Raw genomic sequence first — 6,506 nt, forward strand, 5'->3', positions numbered from 1 at the left:
GACAGGTGATGTGATGCCATCTATGAAGTTTTGTTAACTGTAGAGATGTGTCCTTGCATTGTGTCTGCTCTACACTTGCTGGCAGTGTGTGGAGGGATGGAGTGTTAGAAAATAAAGATAGTGCAGAAGGTAATCTCACACCTGAGGAGTTGCAGCTGTACCAATCACCAAAGATTAGGAACAGGCTGCCCTTAACAGGCCACAGCTGTGTCCAATAAGGAGACGAGTGCTACAAAAGAGTGGCGTTAGCTGGGTGATGAGAGGGATGGAGTTTGTTGTCTGTGCTGTGGAGGAGTCAGTGCTGTGAGGAACTGCACATGAGAAATCACCAAGAAGGTATGGGAGCTTTGCAATAAGGTGACAACAGCAGTGAATGCTAATTTCACATGTTCTGTAAAAATCTTTTCTCTAGGTCAAGAGATGCAGTTGAGCCCCTGGGCTTCTGAGGATGGTTTTACCTCCAACTACTTTATCTTTTTTATGTCAGTGTTGCCTGATGATGTAAAATCCAGCTTGGTTGTTTGTGTTTCATCAAAAGATCAAATTCATTGTAGTTTCTAGAGTTGACTTAGGGCCTGTGAACAATGAGATGCTTTAGAGCTGCTTCATATTATTTCTGTAATCCTAAATCCTCCTACAGTTTTTCTTTGAGAGTTCTGGGAAGGTAAAAGGAACAGGAATATCTGGTCTGGGGTTTCTCTCCCACCACTGCCACCACCACCACCCAGTGAGGTTTCTATATCCAGCGCACAAAAAATTAGGTTGCTCAAGAACTGTTTTATTCCTTTTTCACCCTTTTTCTCTCAATGCCTTTGTGCTTCACGGTGGGCACCATAATCTGTCTTGGTTTGAAAGACAGGTGTCTGCTAAGGAAGGCAAGAGCCTCCCTTGGAATGGAAAATGTAAACCCCCTCCTTCTGAACTGGCCGCTTTTTGTGTTTTTCTTAAGCGCCCAGTTGTTAGTGTTTCCTAGGAAGTTATGGAGAAAAATAATTCTAGAAGTAAAAAGGAACAAAAGGAAAGAAACCTAATCCCCAGCATCAGAGGAGAGCATTGCCATCTCTGTTGAGGAGAGTTGTTGGTGCTATGTCCAAATGCAGCCCAAGACTCCATGGATCCCTTCAGAGAGGGGTCCCAGCCGTGGCAGTGGTGCAGGATGGATGCAGAGGTGATGTGAGAAGTACTGGGTTTGTTAGGAAGGAGATGGAGGTCTCAAAGACCATTTCAAAAATATTTTGATTGCTTGCCCCGTCTTTCACTCAGTAAAGCTCTTGATTACACCAGCCATGTAAACCTGAAGCCTCACTTCCCCCTAGTAACTGCTACACACAGATTGTAGATTCAGACTTTGCATATTTTTATTTTCCATAGTAGATGTTACCCTGAGGTTTTAGGTAAGCATTTAAAAGCAGATATATTAGGAATGGAGAACTGCTTCTTTCTAATCCTGTTTTCTCTCTCATATTTAATGAAGAAGATATTAGCATTAAAAGTCTTACACAGAAAAACAATGGGTTATGATATTGATTTAATGCAGAGGTTACAAAGGTCAAGGGATTAATGGTCATAGAGGTCTGTCTAAATGAGCATTTGCAGGTGTCAGTTTTAAACACTAATTCTAATTCTTTATGGGGGAACTCTTTCACAGAGAGTACACCAAATGTGTTCATACATAGTAAGGGATTCTTTCTTCCTGGGGAAAGAGAAGGGCCTCTTTCTCTAGCTGTAGTTCATCCCACTTAGTGCCTTATGGGATGAGACAGATAGAGCAGCATTATTTTTTTTATGTAAACTTCTGTGTAGCTCTTTTTGCACATCTTGACTTGCTGCATCATCACAAGTGGGCAATTCATAATTGGTGTGATTAAAAGCACACATATTGCAGTGGAAAGGAACACAAAAGTTAGTCATTAAAACTCTGCTGCAAGGAGATGGTGTCCTATCTCTTCTTTCCTTTGCCAAAAATTCCTCCACAAGTCTAATTTCAAGCCTTGCTTAGCAGAGGAAGGGTATGAAACTGTGGCTATTTCCATGACCAGTATTACAACACCATTTCCCCAAATCATTTATTAGTTGCCACAAAGATTGAAGTGTATTTCTAACTGATTCAAAAATCAAAATTTTAGACATGGATCATGCATATATGTGTGCCTTCCTTTTTGCTGGAATGCAGACAAATGAATTTTAAAAATAGCCTGGGGTGAAGGTTTAAGTAATTTGTTTTACAAGGCTCTTTAAAAGCTTCTTTCCTAACCTGCCAAATTATAGGATGGCTATAATTTAAGTCTTTCAACATTTAGGAAAGTGCCTGCTGCATATTGAAGCATTAACTTGCCTTAGCTGAGCAAATTGAGCACGGGGCTGCAGGAGCAGCCGGGGCTCCGCTGGGAAGGAGCTGCCAGCTCCACACCAGGCCTCATGAAGTGCAAAGAGCTAATTAGGAGAAATGCTCACAAAAGACTGATTTTCTGACACTTCTGCCTAAGAAATATTTGAAGTGCTTTGGGCATTCTGAGGATTGTCTGTCTGTAGAGATGTTAAACTTGCCATCGGTGTTCCTTTTATTTCTGTCTTCTCCCACCTCTCATATCTGAAGGCAGAGAGCATGGCGTGGAACAAAGTGTTGCTCAGCCACTGTCACCATCAATCAGAAAGATAGGGGGCTTCCAGCTGGAGGTGCTTGGACCCTAAAATTGATTTTTTATTATTAATGTTTTTTAATTATTTATTTCATTAAAAAGCAGCCAGTTCCATAAACTTCTACAGCCATCTGCAGGAGCTGCAAATTCTCCCCCAGAGCTGTTTTCAGAGGGGAGCAGAGACAAGCAATTCAAGCAGTGTTGGAGGCTGGGGATTTAATAAATCCCCAGGCATGAACTCAGGCAGAGCCCTCATTTTGGACCCTCCTTCCCTGAGAAATCAGGGCTGTTGATTGTCCTGTGCTCAGGGATGCCCAGGGAAAAGGCTGATGCCCAATTTGCTGATCTGCTGTGAACCTGCCACTCCCTCTGGCAGCAGTGGGGTTTCACTGAGCCACAGCAGGGCAGTACCTGTTCATCTGAAGAGATGAATGAAATAATTGTGTTGTGTGCACAGCAGCTCCTTGGAAATGCAAGGGAAGTAGAAATGGTTTACTTAAAAGATGGACAGGAAAGCTGTATATACTCTTATTTATTACATCTCAGCACATCGGTACCAAGATATTTTATAGGATTTTATTGGTTTTAGTATTGTTTTGTATCTGTTAGGATGCATGGGAAAAGCTTTTTGGACATTATTTTGAAAGCAAATGTTTATGTATTTATCTATCCTACACACTGATTTTGCAGCTGGACTTGCAATGCTTGGATATCCTGGACAAGAGTGAGACTGTCAAGTCTAACCTCCTCAGTCATCCCTCTGGGCTTCCTCATCTGAAATTGCAAATATCCACAAGACTGCACCCTTAATATCTGAAACATCCCTTGGGTAAGGAAGGTGTTGCATTTGTGGGCTGGTAAATACCTTGTGGTCCTGGGTTTGTGTCCTGTGTCCCTCATTCCCTGCCATAGTGATGCCCAGTTGGAATTATGGCAAGCCAGATCAGGCACAAGGCAGTTCACTAGGACAGAAAACACTTTGTGTCTGGTTTAGGTTGGGTCCAACACCTAGGAAGAGTTTGAGGGACACACATGGTGTTTGACAGTGCAGCTTTGGCTGGTTCCTGGCAGGCAGGAGCTCACATCCCAAACTGGGTTATGCTGCTCCTACCTCATGCTGCAGCCAAGATCCCATGGGAGAGACCATCCAGCACTGACATGCCTGGAGTGACTTGGGAACCTGCCCCCTGCTGCCAGCTTTCTTCTGGAAAAGGGTTTTGTGCCAGGTGGGAGCATGTGAGAAATGTCCTCTGGGATGCACTGACCTCAGAGACAGGAGGAGGTGACAGTGCATGGGAGACTTGGGTTTCTGCCAATGCTTTGTGTGGGCTTTTGTGCCATGTCTCCCTGATTTCTGGTTGTGGGATTAATCAAAATTTACAAATAGAGTAAAACCAAGGTGAGGAAATACAAGGTTGGCTGGTACTGCTCCATCTTGCTCTGGGCCCACACCCTGACAGAGGTCTGGGCTAAGTGTTTCCAGCCAAGTCCAAAGAATATGTGCAGTAAGTCACCATTATCTTCATTCCTCTTGTGGTGCCAGCTTGGAAGAAGCCCTGGTCTGACCTTTCTTGGCAAAAGCATAGTCTAGACAAGATGGCCTGGCTCCCTGTCTAGCTGAATCTTAAAAATGTCAGCTATTGGGGAGTCCCCCACATCTCTGGGGAGTTTATCCCCATGACTGACTGTTCTCTGTCTGAAAAAATTTTCCTCTTTTGTCCAATCTCACCAGGAGTAACTCGTACCTGTTACCTCCCCTCTTTTCCATGTGACCCTATAAAAAGGGAGTCTCATGTTCTTTGTAGCCACCCTTCTCCCCTGAGCCTTCTTTTTCCAAGGTTGTACAAACCCAGTTCTCCCAGCCTTTTCTATTATGGCTGGTTCCCAATCCTCTGATCACCTTTCTGACCCTTCTCTTGACCCTCTCCAGCCCGTCCATATCATTTTTGTGTAGTGGGGACCAAAACTGAACTTTGTATTCCAGGTGTGGTGTGACAAATGGGATAATGACATGTTTATCTTTGTTGGTGATGCCCTTGTTGATGCAACCCAGAATCCTGCTGGCTTTCTTTTTATATTGTGTTGAAATATTGTTGGAACACTGAGTTGCAGATTTTGTTCATTAAACAACACTAATGCAAATTATTAAAAATTAATGTCTTTCTAACTAGTCTGTTTTTGCTTTGTGTTCAGTAATTTGAAGAAATTAGTGGTGAATAGCAAATTTTGTCAGTGCTGTGAATAATTATACCTGCAATTATTAAACACTTGTTATTAAAGTTGATGAGGAAGCTGCCAGTTCCTGTTGAAACTGCATACTGTTAGTACTGAAGAAGCCAAGAGGAAAACAATGGAGATGATTAGGGATCTTGGTGGGACATATTGAAGAAATCTGACTGTTATTCAGCCTAACAAGGGAACTGTTAGAGAGGATTTAACTCAAGTGTTTGGTACATTGAAATTTATTGCAGTGACAGGCCGAATAAGAGGGAAGCAATTATTAAAGGTTAATGGCAAACATTAAAATGTGCAGTTGTGGTTCTCCCCTTCAGCACTAAGCTGTGAGCCAGGCATCTCAGCAATGCCTTATCTTAGGTTTTATATGTGAGACAAGAGGAGAAACCTCGTGGACAGATGGACATAAAAAGACACAGCTCACAGAAGGGCAGTTGGGATTTAGCAGTAGAGTTTCTGTCAGGAGCTTCCCAACCCGTGGGAGTGGCCCATAGTGAACCAGTGAAAAGTGAGCGGTGTTTCTCCAATGCCTCTTTGAAGATTTGAGGTTTGACAGTTAAAGCTTCGAACTGCTTCACTTTAGGAAATGAGGCATACGGTGTGAGGTCATTAAAAGGCTTTGCAGTTGATACTTCAGGCAAACAAGCAAGGAACACAGACACATCAGGTGAACTTAGCCTGGATACAAACGAGCAGCCAACGAACTTTGGGGGAGCAAAGAACTTCTCTCCTGATGTGCTGTTGCTGTGAGGGGGACCTGAGGTTTCCCCTCTCAAAACCCTCCATAACAAGGGCCCAAGCTGCCACAGAGGCTGCTGCAAAATGTCCATCTGCCAAGTGCTGGATGGAGTCTTTTCTGTCTGTGCTGCTGCTGCCCTGCCTCCCTGTGCTGTTGTGGCTGCCTGGGATCACCCAGCACAGATCTTCCCTCTGCACCCTGTGAGCCAGGCTGGACCCATGGTGCTGGTGTCCCCCATCCTGTGCTGCTCGTGGCATTTTCCCACCTCCTCTCTTTTGTTCTTCTTTTATGAAAAAATAAAGTTTAATTATTGCTTAGAATACCAACATTTAACCTTGTCTGTGTTTTAATCTCACTTTTGGGTATGTTTAGAACCTGATTCCTTTCTGCAGCTGTGGATTGAGGCAAAACTTGCCTTTCCTCATCTTCAGCAGATTGGAACAAATGCAGCCTTGTGCAAGCCCTGAAGGGATGTTTGGGGTAGGCAACCTCATAGCATGGCGTTGGTCACGTGTGCTCTTAATGCTGCCCCTCCTGGCTGGACATCCCACTCACCAATGAGGAAAAGAATTTCCTGCCTCTTGCTGAAGAAAATAATCTTGAAAATATTTCTATGGAAAGTAAACAAGGCCCCTCTCAGGGTTTTCTGGGCAGCCTAGAAATTAAGAATTACACAGAATCATCAAAAACCAGAAAATATTTCTTTTCAAGAGCTAAGTATTTTCCTGAAAAACACTTTTATTTATGACTGTGGTCTTAAATCAGTGCAGGACACTGATACACAACATGCAGCTCTTGCTGACTTCCCCACACCAAAGTACATGGGCCTTTGCGAGCTCCTGTGCTGAGCCAAGAGGGGAATCCCTGCACTCCTTGTTCAAATTTGTTTCAAT

The 6,506-nt window shown here is 43.5% G+C and overlaps 1 long non-coding RNA gene across 1 annotated transcript; it reads left to right on the forward strand.

The window, feature by feature from the left end:
- Positions 1 to 269: 269 nt before the first annotated feature.
- LOC132072713 (uncharacterized) lies at positions 270 to 4,806 on the forward strand. The gene is made up of 3 exons (XR_009418372.1): positions 270 to 336; positions 3,330 to 3,468; positions 3,634 to 4,806. It is a non-coding gene; the product is annotated as an uncharacterized LOC132072713 (long non-coding RNA).
- The last annotated feature ends 1,700 nt before the right edge of the window (positions 4,807 to 6,506 follow it).

Source organism: Ammospiza nelsoni, chromosome 4, assembly GCF_027579445.1.
Source record: "Ammospiza nelsoni isolate bAmmNel1 chromosome 4, bAmmNel1.pri, whole genome shotgun sequence".
Taxonomy (NCBI): Eukaryota; Metazoa; Chordata; class Aves; order Passeriformes; family Passerellidae; genus Ammospiza; species Ammospiza nelsoni.